Source organism: Chiloscyllium plagiosum, chromosome 7 (assembly GCF_004010195.1).
Source record: "Chiloscyllium plagiosum isolate BGI_BamShark_2017 chromosome 7, ASM401019v2, whole genome shotgun sequence".
NCBI lineage: Eukaryota > Metazoa > Chordata > Chondrichthyes > Orectolobiformes > Hemiscylliidae > Chiloscyllium > Chiloscyllium plagiosum.
Window position 1 is genome coordinate 73,938,959 of NC_057716.1, and position 13,512 is coordinate 73,952,470.

At 38.2% G+C, this 13,512-nt stretch overlaps 1 protein-coding gene across 8 annotated transcripts in view; it reads left to right on the forward strand.

Annotated features, from left to right (window-relative positions):
- Positions 1-13,512, forward strand: part of nckap5l (NCK-associated protein 5-like) — a 657,886-nt gene that overhangs the window by 286,955 nt on the left and 357,419 nt on the right. The gene's annotated exons all lie outside the window — the stretch shown is intronic.

Below are 13,512 nucleotides of genomic sequence, written 5' to 3' on the forward strand. Positions count from 1 at the left end.
AAGAGTAACATAGAAGAATTGTCGGAAAGCAAATGATTAAAAAAAAAATGCAATTGTGCTTTATTCAATTAATGGTACAAACTGAGTTTGATTACAGCATACAGCAGTTTGAAGTGAAATATTCTTCCTCATGCCTGCAACTTTTAATCTGAGCTTCCTGCTTTTGTGGAGAGCCAGACTTCCTATGTCAAACATGGTTAGTTTCAATGCTAAATCTTTTTTTGTTAAAGATGTTATACAATTCCTCAAAACATAACATGGTTACTGTTTGAGCTTGATTCATATAACTTTTCTCTTTGCATTTTTATCAAAAGTGTACCAACTAGATGCAGTCTCAATGTTGATCATCTGTTTCAAAAGTAGCTAAGTAATTGGTTTGTAGCTGCATAAAAAAAGTTTGCAATCTGGTGTTTCAAGCTTTGGCACTTTATGCGAAACACAATTGTTACAAAGACAAGAATTTTCATTTAAGACGCAGACTCCTGAACACTGTCATTTTATCTTTTCACAATGCAAAAATGATTTTTTAATTTTGATATTTTGATGGTCTCCTGTTTGCAGCTGTATGTTAAATAAATAATACTGTGTAAATTTATGTATATGTGCATGCATATGATTATCATAAGAATCTCAATGCCACTTGATTTGCCCTTAATTACTAAATACAGTTTGCTTAATCAGATTGTTTGTTTGGGGAAATGCATTTATACACTAGCGTGTACATTGAGTTGCCATAGCCATGTGGCATTCTAGGGATATAGGTACAGAAGTAGACCATTCAGCCTATTGAGCCTGTTTTGGCTATAATTAGATTACAGTTGATCATACCATTATGCCATTTTCCTGCACTATCTCTATACCCATATCAGTCTCCAGAAAAGCATTGATTTTTGTCTTAAATATGCTCAAAATTAAGCTTTTGTAGCTTTGGAATTTTTTACTCTAGTTCTGACTGGAGTCTAGTAACTGCCTAGTACAGAATAGTTATGAGTACTGATAAATCTGGAACATACATAATCCACTTTACTCATTGTAATAACCATGCTTCAAGCCCCTCTTTCCCATATGAATCTGATTCTCCACTCTATTTGTTATACACATCACTTGGGCTGTGTGTCCCTTACTGACCAGAAGGTTTGAAAAATCAGTCTTTTGTAGAGAGCCTTACTGAGTCACTAGCTAGTTTAGTTTCTTGGTATAATAGTTAAGATATTTTCTAATGAACCTGTTCAGAGCTATTTATGCACTTCTGGTACAGGTGGACTTTAACCTGGACCTTCTGGCCCAGAGGCAAGGACACTATTACTGCACCATGAGCCCCAGTACAGTAAGTAATTGACTTATTCAGAGATGTTGTTGCACCTCAGGAGTAGGTAGGACTTGAAGTCAGGCCTTCTATCTCAGGGGTACATGATTGCTGTACCATAGCATCCTTTTTGGAAAAATATGTTTCTATGCAACCTGTTATGACATGCCTCTAGAACAGGTGGGAACAAAACCTGGGCATCCTAGCTCAGAGTTATGGATGTTACTATTGTGTCACAAGAGGCCCGGTACTGTGATCAACATCAAATAAACAGATCACTTTCAGCTAGCTGACAGATAACTACCAGGCAGTTCTCTGTTTAACAGTGCAACCTAACTTAGTTGAATGTCTATTCGAGAGACTGACTCTTAGCCAATATTTAAGCCTGGGAAGGAACTTAACTTATGACACTATTTCATTACACACTCAGTCTGTCCCTCATTCAGAAGCCACCACAGAATCCTGATATAGTTGCTATCTTTACAGAGCAGGAGGCCAGCATTTGGAATGTCGTGTCAGAAGGGTGCAGCTGAAATATTTTTGGATTTTGAGAACTGTGGGAAAATCAGCTAGTGTAAGAAACAAAGGGCAGTTACTGGAACAAATATAAATTTGTACTGCTAGGTGAGTCAGTATGGCTTTAATTTTCTAGTCCCTGCTCCTGTGGAACTGAGAAGTGATTTGAATCAAAATTGGACTTTCTTCCAGTTTAAATAGCAAAACAATGAGAGTTACACCAAGTGAAACAGAAGACTGATCAAATCAAATTAACAACTGTTTCAGTGCAGGGGGACATAGAGTTGCAAGCTGTTTTTACCTTTGACCTTACTGAGAAAAGAACAGCCAGACTGGAAAAATTATGAAAGCCTTAAAGACCTATTTGACCCCTTGACTAATGTTATTTATGACCAGTATATGTTTAACATCAGAGCTCAGGAAGAAAAGAAGAAATATTTCCAGGAGGGGAAGGAGAAAGATGAAGGCTGGACTACAAGATGTAAATATTTTGGGTAGCACCACATGACAGAAAAGGTCACACATTCAGCATCGGGAAATAGTGCTCTAACTGCAAAAATCTGACTCATTTGTACATGTCTTTGCTTGAAAAAATCTAAGCAAACCCAGAAAAATGGTTTTTGGTGAGATTTTGAATGTTCATTCTAACTAATCACTCTATCTGGAAAATCATAAGCTTAGCCGATATAAGAAGTGGCTCAAGCTGATAACCCTAAAATGAAGCCATCCAATGTAAGACTTTGATAGCATTATCACCATATGCACTGCACCAGTTAGATGATTGACAGTTAACTGCCCAGCTTGAAGTTTAAACTTTAAACCAAACAGATTGACTCTGACTTTGGTAAGATATCATCCTGAGGTATGAACCAGAGATTAGTTGGTGAATTTTCTATGGCTATGTATCTACCAATTGGAGATCATATCTCATCAATTTGATTGATTTATTTGAAGAGGTGTATTGGTGAGGGCAATACTAAGTGGACTTCAATGCTTTTGATAATATAGCTTTTGATAGCAGACAATATCAAAGGTAAGAGCCTATGGGATCCAAAGAAGTTTGGCTAATTAGATCAGAATTGCATGAATAGTTGTGGGATAGTGGAGGGATTAATGATGACAGAGGGATTAATGGTGGTGGGGGGGAGAATCGGTGTAGTGTTAAGGTAAGGGACAGGAAGCTTAGAGGTGGTGATCTGAGGAAACCTCCTTCATCCAGAGGGTGGTGGGAATCTGGAACTCACTGCATGTAAGGATGATAGAGGCAGAAACTCTCATAACATGTAAGAATTATTTAAATGTATACATACGATGCTAAGGCACAGAAAGCTGTGTGGGCCAAGTGCTAGAAAATGGGATTGAGTGGTTAGGAATCTGTTTTTGACTGGTGCAGACTTGATGGACCAAAATTCCTTTTTCTGTCTTAAAGATTTCATTGACTTTGGCCCACTTGCCAACCAGTGAAACTTGTTTTCTGATTATGTTAATATTGCTTGCAAATAGTCCTGATGAGTTCAAGATGAAAAGCTTTAATTAATGTCTTTCTTTTTTAACAATAGTTTTCTACTTACTTAAAACCAAAGTGACACCCTTTACCTCGTGTTGAAACAGGTGTTACATTAAACAAGAAAAACAAAAAAATCTGCAGATGCTGGAAATCGGAAAACAAAGAAATTGCTGGAAAAGTCCAGTAGGAACAGCGGCATGTATGGAGAGAAAGTAGGGTTAATATTTAGGTCCAGTGATCCTCTTCAAAATGGTTCTGAATTCAACCATTAACTCCATTTTCCCTCCACAGAGGCTGCCATATGTGCTGAGTATTCCCAGCAATTTTTGCTTGTGTATTTGAAACAGGTGTTAGTTTGTTTTCAACCTGTGCTTGTTGTTTCAAGGAAAGTTAAATGCTAAACATCTCTTGTTAAGAGAAAGGTAATTACTGTCCTGCTTGCCTGCTCCCAAGGATCAAACCACCTTCTCCCTTGCTCACTGTCTTCCTCTTTCCTGACCACCAATTATGTATCTTGTTGATACTGATGGCCCTGATTCCTTCCTGCCTTCAAGAAACCTGGCCTGTATTTTACTATAGATTGTTTAAACTTAAACAAACAGAAAAGAGGAAATGTCCACATATGTGCGCAATTCAAAAGGAGCCACTGGACAGCAGTAAAGATCAGGAATTCTTTCTTGTTGTTACCTTTCCAGTTCAATGCTCCATTTATAGGAATCAGTTGCCATCATGATTGAGAATAGTACACTAAACACAGACCAGTCACTGAACTTTTGTCTCGTTCTTTTAAAATATATATATTATATGAACTCTGGGGTTAAAAAATATTTCATTTAACATACTATTATAGCTGTACAAATATGGCTTTCAGACACATTCAAGGACATAAGGGATATACTTAGCTTGTTAAAACAAGGAACAGCTGTACCAGTGGGATGATATTGCCATGTAACAAAGATGATCAAATTGACAGAAGGAAGTTACAAAGTTTTGCCAAGCTGGTACAATTCACCTTTGGGTCACACACATTAACAGTTTTGTTGCAACAGTATTTTGAAACATTGTTCTTGGTTACAAATATATCAACATACAGCCATTCTGATTGCTGAGTGTCGCCATCAAATTAATGTGTCAATTTCCTTCCTTTTAAAATCTAACAATTCCTCTTTGTTTTGCGATTTATTTTCTCCATGACCTTCCTCCTCAGTAACCAGCATCCGATCTTGGCATCAGTAAGAATCAAAATCGTCACTTAGTTTGTGTTTTCTCTTGTTTTATTTTGATGAGCACGATTGAGTCAATTTCTGTTTTGCTCAGACTATTCCTTTTGCGAATTGGCTTTGTTAGTTGTGGCAACATCTAACCAATAATTATTACCTCAGATAAGCACCTTTTTTTTATCTCCAGTTCATCTTTATTAGTCATTTCTGTTGTTGTGAGATTAGACACTCAGACTTTGGGGAAAACTGAAACTGGTTGCAACTATATAAAAGGTCACCGAGCATCACAGCTTAGAGAATGATCCTAGTGATGTGATACAAATTGAAGAAGATGGAGACTAAATCAAGAGATTCAATAGGCAAATACATAGATGCTGCAGCTGTTTCAGTTATTTGAAGATATCTTAGGTGTAGCTAGACCATAAGATGCAGGAGCAGGCCCATCGACTTGGCTGCCATTCAATCACGGCTGATAGTTTTTTTTCAAACCCATTAACCTGCCTTCTGCTCATAACCCTTGATCCCCATACCAATCAAAAACCTATTTATCTCTGTCTTAAATAGACTCCATGACTTGGCCTGCACAGCCCTCTTTGAATAATGAATTCCACAGATTTACCACCCTCTGGCTGAAGAACATCCTCCTCATGTCATTTCTAAAGTGATGTCCCTTCACACTGAGGCATTGCCATTGGTTCCAGCCTCTCCAACTAGTTGAAGCATCTTCTCAACTTCCGCTCTATTCAGTGAGGTCCCACCTCATCCTTCTAAACTCCATTGAGTACAGATCCCAAATCTTCAACCACTTCTTCTATAACAAGCCCATCATCCCAGAATCATTCTCATAAACCTCCTCTGGACCCCTCCAAGGCCAGCATTATCTTTACCATATTGACAGTTGAGGTTTCTGCACGCATTTTGGTTTGACAGATGTTTCCATGATTATACCTTGAGTTTCATTCATGACTTTGGAGGCCTTAGAGTCAACAGTCTGTAAACTCCGAGACTACTGCCACTGACCCCAAGCATAAATACTTTTCACCACCTTCTTGGTATAACAATTGAAGTCTTCCATTGATCTCTTTGAATCAAACCACCCACATTTACTGCCAGGGAGACTTCAGAACACACCACGTGAATACTTTCATTTAGCCTAATTTAAAATTACAGTTTTGAATGATGTATTAAACATGATAGTTGCAATGACACCAAAATGAGTTAATAAGTCAGTTTGTTGGCAAGTTAGACTTACTTCTCCCTATTTGTCCTTGTTTTAATCTACTGGTCATTTTCTGTATGTATTCTTGAAGGGTGTTATTACATTTATAACATTAACAGGATAAACAAGTGCCTTGGTTAGATACGAGCTACAGCATTGAATGTGGAGCTGAATGAACATTATTACAATCAAGCTAATTTTACCTTGTCAATGAGAGTGTAATTTTGAACAATGTATCTCTACACACCACTCTTCCCTATAAACCACCATTGATCTTTGTAAAGCTACTTGCAAGACCATTAGTAGTCAGCAATTTTCAACAGAAATATGCATGGACATAGACCTCATTTTCATTTCAATGCTTAATTAATTCAATGCTACTGATCTCTTAACATAGTGCAACTGATACAGCATTGGCTGCTTCGTGGGACAGAATTAATCCATTGAATCTTGCAGCAGCTTTAAAGAAATGGATTCCTGCTGCTGCCAGAATGAGATTCAGGGTGGATTGGAAGTACTGAGGATTTGGCATTTGCCATTAGCTGTGTTCTTTTTAGTTTAATATTCTCCCCAGTTATTGAAGCAGGTGTCTTCAGTGATTTGTGATTTTAATTGCTCCTAACTTCAGCATCCTCATATATTTAGGGTCAGCTAGTTTCTTCTTCATTTAATGGTTTCTGCTTTCACTTTTGAAACAAATATATTTACTTCAAAAGACTGATTGACTATAAAATATTTAACCCCTTCTGTTCAACAGATATTGCATTGACCCCACCTGTTATTAAGTTGATAGCTTTTTAATTCTGTTAAGAAAATGCACCAAACATTTGCCACATGGATAGGGAAATGCACCATCAATACAAGGGTGACCTCAAAACTTGGTGCAGTCAGCCACAATCTGAGTGATTTGAATTCTCACATTTGTCTTAGAATTTTGCAGACTGGTAATAGGACACCAATTGACATTTGTAGTGCACCTAATGACAGTTGGGAAAAGTGCCATGGACACGGAAGGGTAGACTGCTGAGGGAGGACACCTTGGAGAGCTCATCCAGTGAGGCCATAGGATTAGATCTCAGGTGTAAGAAGGATGCAATCACTTTGATATCATTATACTATCAACCTCCCAACAACCAACGAGTTATAGAGGAGCAGCTCTGTGGACAGATTATGAAAAAAATTTAAAAACAACACGGTTGTTGTTGTGGGTGATTTTAACTTTCTCTATATTAACTTTAATGTGCTAAGTTCCAGGGGCTTGAGTGGGGGAGAATTTAAGTGCATCGAAAGTGACGTTTTGTTTTGAAGCAATATGCAAATAATCCACCTATGAAATGTGTCATACTAGCCCTGGTAGTGGGGAATGAGCCTGGTCAGTGATTGAAGTTTCCTTGTAGGTGCATTACAGGAGCAGTAACCATAATCATGTAAGTTTTTAAAGTTGTTTATTGATAAGAATGAGAGTAGACCTCAGGTGAAAGTACTAAATCAGACAAAGCAATATCGCAGTATTATATAGGGAGTGGGAGCAGCTGATTGAGACAAATTCCACACCAGGCATGTGAAAATCTTTTAAAGGTCAGTTGGTTGGGGTTCAAGATTGGCATGTTCCTGTGAGAATGAAATATAAGGATGGTAGATTCAGGAACCTTGAATGACAAGTGAAATTGACAATGTAGACAAAAAGAAACAGGAGACATATGAAAGGTTGAGGAAACTGAAGATAGACAGAGCCCCTAAAGAATACAAAGATAACAGGAAAGAACTCCGACAAGGAATTAGGAATGCTACAAGCAGCCAGGAAATGTCTTTGGCAAACAGGATTAAGGAAAATCCCAAGTGTTTATACAAGGAACAAGTGGGTAGCTAGAGAAAGAGTAGGTCCATTTGAGGATAAAGGAGGAATTTATGATTAAAGCTGGAGGAAGCGGGTGAGGTCCTTGATAGATACTTTGCTTCAGTATTCACAAAGAAGAAGGGCATGGTGGGTGATGAGCCTTGGGAGGGGTATGTTGACATTCTAGGCCGTGTCAGTATTGTTACGACATGGGGTAAACTCTCCTGCTTAATTTAAAACCAGCAACACAGAAAAGATTTATCCCGTGCAGTAATCAGTAAAGATTCGAGTGGCCAAGAACTATGTAAAGCAAAAATTAACTCTATTTCTTAAAGTATAACAGAGTATAATTAACTAAAACCTACCTTTTACCTTCCCTTCTATAATACTAGTCTGATAAAACTCCCAATTAAGATTTACAAAACAACACTTCTTAACTCAAATTCAGGCAGCTTTAGGTTCATGTCTTCGGATCTTCCTGTGTCTTCGATTCTCCTTGTTAGGAATTTCTGTGTCACACGTTACTGATTATAAAGGTACTTTTGAGAGAGACTTTTTTTTTCAAGCAGTCTGTTACATGCCAGGACTTGGCAGTTCTCCTCTCAACTGTTCAATTTCCCTCCTGTCTGATACTCCAGAGTATCAGATTGTGTCATTGGCTTTTAAGATTGTCAATATACTCAATTCAAACTTGATTGGAAATTGGTATTTTGTTGGGGTATAATTTAAACTGATTGGCCAAGTTCAAATTTGTTTTTGTCTCTCGACAACAAAGTAATCAAGTTGTTCAACCCAGTGTTACATTGTTGCCTTATTGAGAACATGTGGTGCTGTGTCTGGTAGTTCTGCTGCTTTTAACTCTCTTAAAGGTACACTCACATCTTCATAACTGTGTACAAAAGGAGGAGCTGTTGGGTGTTTTGAAAAGCATAAGATAAACAAGTCCTCAGGAATTAATGGGATCTTCCCCAGAATTCTGAGGGAAGCAGGTGAGGAAATTGCTGGGGCTTTGTCACAAAGATAAAAGTCTTTACATACTGTTTCAACACAGAGGTCCTAGAAGACTGTAGAACTGCCAACGTTGCTCCTTTGTTTAAGAAGAGTAACAAGAATAATTCAGGAAATTACAAGTTGGTGAGCCTTACAACAGTGGTGTGGAAATTGTTGGAGAAGATTCTGAGGGTTGGGATTCACTCACATGGAAAAATACAGCTTAATGACAGGCTTCATGCAGGGAAGGTTGTGTCGCATAAACTTGATTTGAGTTTTTTTGAGGAAGTGACAAAGATGATTGAGGGCAGGTGTTATCTAAATGGATGTTAACAAGGCCTTTGACAAGGTCCCTCAGAGCAGGCTGATACAAAAGGTGAAGTTACATGGTGTTCAAGATGAGATGATAAGATGGATAGAGAACTGGCTTAGTCTTAGAGGACAGAATAGCAATAGAAGGGTGTTTTTCTTTATAGATCTGTGACCAGTGGTGTTCTGTGGGGATCAGTGCTAGGACTCCTGTTGTTTGGAAAACATATAAATGATTTAGAGGAGAATATAAGATGTCTGATTAGTAATTTTTTAGATGACACAATAATTGGGGGAGCTGTGGATAGTCAGGAGGATTGCCAGAAGATACAGCAGGAAATAGATAGGCTGGAGGCTTGGCCAGAGAAGTGGCAGATGGTGTTTAATCCGGATAAATGTGAGGTGATGCATTTTAGAAGACTTAATGTAGGAGGGAAGTATACATTAAATGCCAGAACCCTTAGTAGCATCAACACACAGAAGGATCTAGACGTACAGTGTGCCCAGTTCATTGAAAATGACAACACTAGCGAATAAGGTAGTCAAGAAGGGATATGGTATGCTGCCTTCATCAGTTGGGACATAGACTATTAAAAACTGGCAAGTTATGTTGCAGCTGTAAAGAACATTAGTTAGGCCAAGTTTGGAATATTGTGTATAGATCTGGTTGCCATACTACAAGAAGCTTTTGGAGGCTTTGGAGAGGGTACAGAAATTGTTTACCAGGATGTTGCCTGGTTTGGAGGATATTAGCTATGAGGAGAGATTGGTCAAGGGTTTGGTGCTGGAAAAGCACAGCAGATCAGGCAGCATCCAAGGAGCAGAATAATCGACGTTTTGGGCATACAGCCTTCATAAGGAATTCCTGATGCTGCCTGACCTGCTGTGCTTTTGCAGCACCACACTCTCCATTCTGATCTCCAGCATCTGCAGTCGTCGCTTTTCTCTGGCCAAATTTAGTGTGTTTTCAGTTGAATGTCACAGGATCAACTGTGGGGTGACCTAATAGAATTTACAAAATTGAGAGGCATGTATAGAATGGATAATCAGAGTCTTTTGTTCCAGGGTGGGAATGTCAATTACTGGGCTTAAGGTAAAAGAGAGGTAAGTTTAAAGGAGGTGTGAGGGGCAGGCATTCTACACAGAGGGTGTAAGGTGGTGGAGATGAATACAGTAGCAACATTTAGGAGTATTATTAACAGATCTATGAATAGACAGGCTATAAAGATATACGGACCATGTAGAGTGAAGATCTTTAGTTTAAAAAGGCATCCTGTGTTGGCACAGTTTTGGTGGGCTGAGGAGTCTGTTCCTGTGCTGGACTGTTCTTTGTTTTTTATAGAAAACTGAGGTCTCATATGGCCCCTCAGGTGATCATTAAAGAAAACTAATGACACTACTTGAAGTGAAGCAGGGCAGATATACTTGGCTAATATTTATCCCTTAATTTCATAGCAATAAACACATTATCTGATCAGGATCACGTTGCTGTGTCTGTGAGCTTGCTGGCTGTGTACATGTAGTTGTTACGTTTCCTGCATTACATAAGTAACAATGCTGCAAAAGTACTTAATTTCCTACAAAGTGCTTTTTGATGGCTGTGAAAGGCACTTTACAGATGCAAATCTCTTTAAAGGGGTCTGCTCTCCTGGACACATATGTGCTCAAATTGAGAGGAGTTTTGATAAATTAGGCAGAATATGTTTCCATTGGTGGTGAATAAATAACCAGATTTAAGATATTTGGCAAAAGACCTAGAGGGGAGATGAGCAAATTTTTCTAATCATTGGGTTGCTGTCATCTGGAACACACTCCTTGAATAGATTGGAAGCAGATTCTACAGTAAACTTTGAAAAGAAAATATTTGCGTGTTTTAGGGAATGAGCAGTTGTGTGAAACTAATTGGATGTTTGTTTCAAAGAGCTGCCATAGGCATGATGGAATGAATGGCCCCTCTTCTTCACTGTAAGTTCAATGAAGCTCAGAAATCAATGTATGCTGAATATCACTGTTGATCATTTTTGTCAACCATCAATTTAATTAATACCAAAACTGATCTAGTAATTATCTGTCTCAAAATGTGAACACAATTCTGCTACTTTTATAGCCAGCTGAACTGTAAATGATATAATATGCTCATTGACTCAACTGTTTAACTGATAAGTGCATAATAATGTGCACATTTATTGTGGAACGTTTGTGGATAAAAATAGTCTTCCTACAGATATTGTTATGTGTGAGAGTTTTGTGTTGCTAACTGTGTTTGACAAGTTTTGCCTTCAGGGCTGCCCTTATGTATGCTGCACAGTCAGAAACCACAGTTGCACATACAGGATTTATGTGATCTGACAAAGATACATTATCCATGTTTACAAAGATCAACATTTAAAAGCCATAGATTCTTAAGTAGTTCAGCTGATTTCAATCCAGAGTTACACTTGAAATACTTTGTTTTTGGACATGTTTGCATTTACTATGCAAACTAGTTTTTGCAAAATTTTCTTCAATAATTTTCTTTCATTCCCTTACCTCTGTATTTTTTATTTACAAGGCAATGTGAAACATTGGAGCAACATTTCCATGGTGGCCCTGCTCTCTCTCTCTGGAAGTACGGAGAGTGGTCCACTAACCCGACATTTGTGCCCCTAACCTTAGTCCATCTTCCAGGATTGTTCAGCTCATTTAAGTATTTGGGGCAGATCCACACACTATTTACAGTGAAGCGAGATGCCTGTTTCTGGCTGGTTATGCACTGTGAGGTGAGAAGAGGGCAATTTGTACATGCCACAATTTAAATTTGTCCATTTCCTTACTATGGGAATGTAAACGATGAAAACTCTAGGGAGAGGCTGAATAGGCTAGGACTATTTTCCCTGGAGCATCAGAGGCTGAGGGGTGACCTGAAAGAGGTTTATAAAATCCTTAGGAGCATGGGTAGGATAAATAGACAAGAGTCTTTTACTGGGGTGGGGGAATCCAGAACTAGAGGGCATATGATTAGGGTGAGAGGAGAAAGATTTAAAAGGGAGTTTGGGGACAACTTTTTCACACAGAGGGTGGTGCGTATATGGAATGAGCTGTCAGAGGAAGTGGTGGAGACTGGTACAATTACAGCATTTAAAAGGCATCTGGATGGATATATGAATAGGAAGGGTTTAAAGGGATATGGGCCAAGTGCTGGCAAGTGAGACTAGATTAGGTTAGGATATCTTGTCGGCATGGACAGGTTGGACCAAAGGGTCTGTTTCCGTTCTGTGCGTCTCTTTGACTCGATAACTAAACTGTTCACTTTCACCTCTGGCTTCAGTTGTGCTTGAAACCAGAAGAGAAAAATCATATGTACTAATCACTTGCCCTCTCAGTTCAAACAAAAGAATAGTTGGGAAAAAAAAACAACAGGTATCAGTTTAAATAGTCCATGCTGGATTAAAGTGCCTTTTTGACAAGTTGTCTGTTAAATTTCAAACCATTATACCTATTCAACAAACAGTCCCCAGAAAATTGTTCATTCACATGTCTTAATATTGTTGGATGCTTTTCAGCTAGATTGTTGAAAAAAATTGACTAAGCAGCTTCTGAGTGATCAGAGAGAACAAAAGTTTCCATGGTGGTATCTTGCATAAGAGAAAGTGAAGCTAGAAATTATACTGAAATCGTCTCCTACTTCTCGGGAGCTTACTGGACTAAAAATTGAAATGCAAAGCAACCAATGGCAGGGTGTGTAGCAAGATAAATTGCCAGTTCTATCATGTGATCTGAACTGAGGCAAGCCATCTAAACCACTTGTTTAGTGAGTATTATTTGAAGTCGGGACAGACTTTAATTGTTGACTGCCAAAAGTAATTTAAATATCCTTGGGTTAACTGTGTGTTCAAACAGTATGTGCAGAAAGAATTATGGAATTAAATTAACATTTTAAAAACAAACTGTTCAGACATCGAAGCAATTCAGGTAAGCTTTGTTTTATATCAAGAATTAGTTGAGTTATGAAGAGAATATTTCTAATGTTTAAAAATTTATTGCAGGTTTTTTCTAAATCTCATGACCTAATTTACTGACAATAATTATTTTAATTTACATTTATGTTGACAACTACATAGTTAATAAAATGCATTGCAAGTTTATGTATTGATATATCAAATTAACAGTATTACATATTACGTTAACAGTATTTCAGTGCTATGCCATTTAAATCATGGCAGGGCTAAATCTCTACTGCTGATGTGTCTCACTGTGCGCACTAAAATATTACTCATGCTCAACCTTGTGAAAGTGATTCTGATGTGTTTTCAGGTGGTGTTTTTGTCGAGAGTAGGTGTAATGGGGTCAAAAACAACTGCTTCCTCTCCTTTTAGGAGGGATGTCTACTGACTGAGCAATTAATGTGGGTTGTCAACAGACAGAACTTAGTTTTCTGAATGCTAAGCACACCAAATGATATGGGGATAGTGGGCAAAGGTGGTGTAGTGAAGATAATGGACCATGACTTGTTTGAATGGCAAAAGTCTCACTGGGTTGATTGGCTTACTACTCTTTTTTACAGTGTTCCTATCTGTTTTTGGTTCAGCCTCTGAACAAAGTTGATGTTGGTAGACTGTCCATTCATGA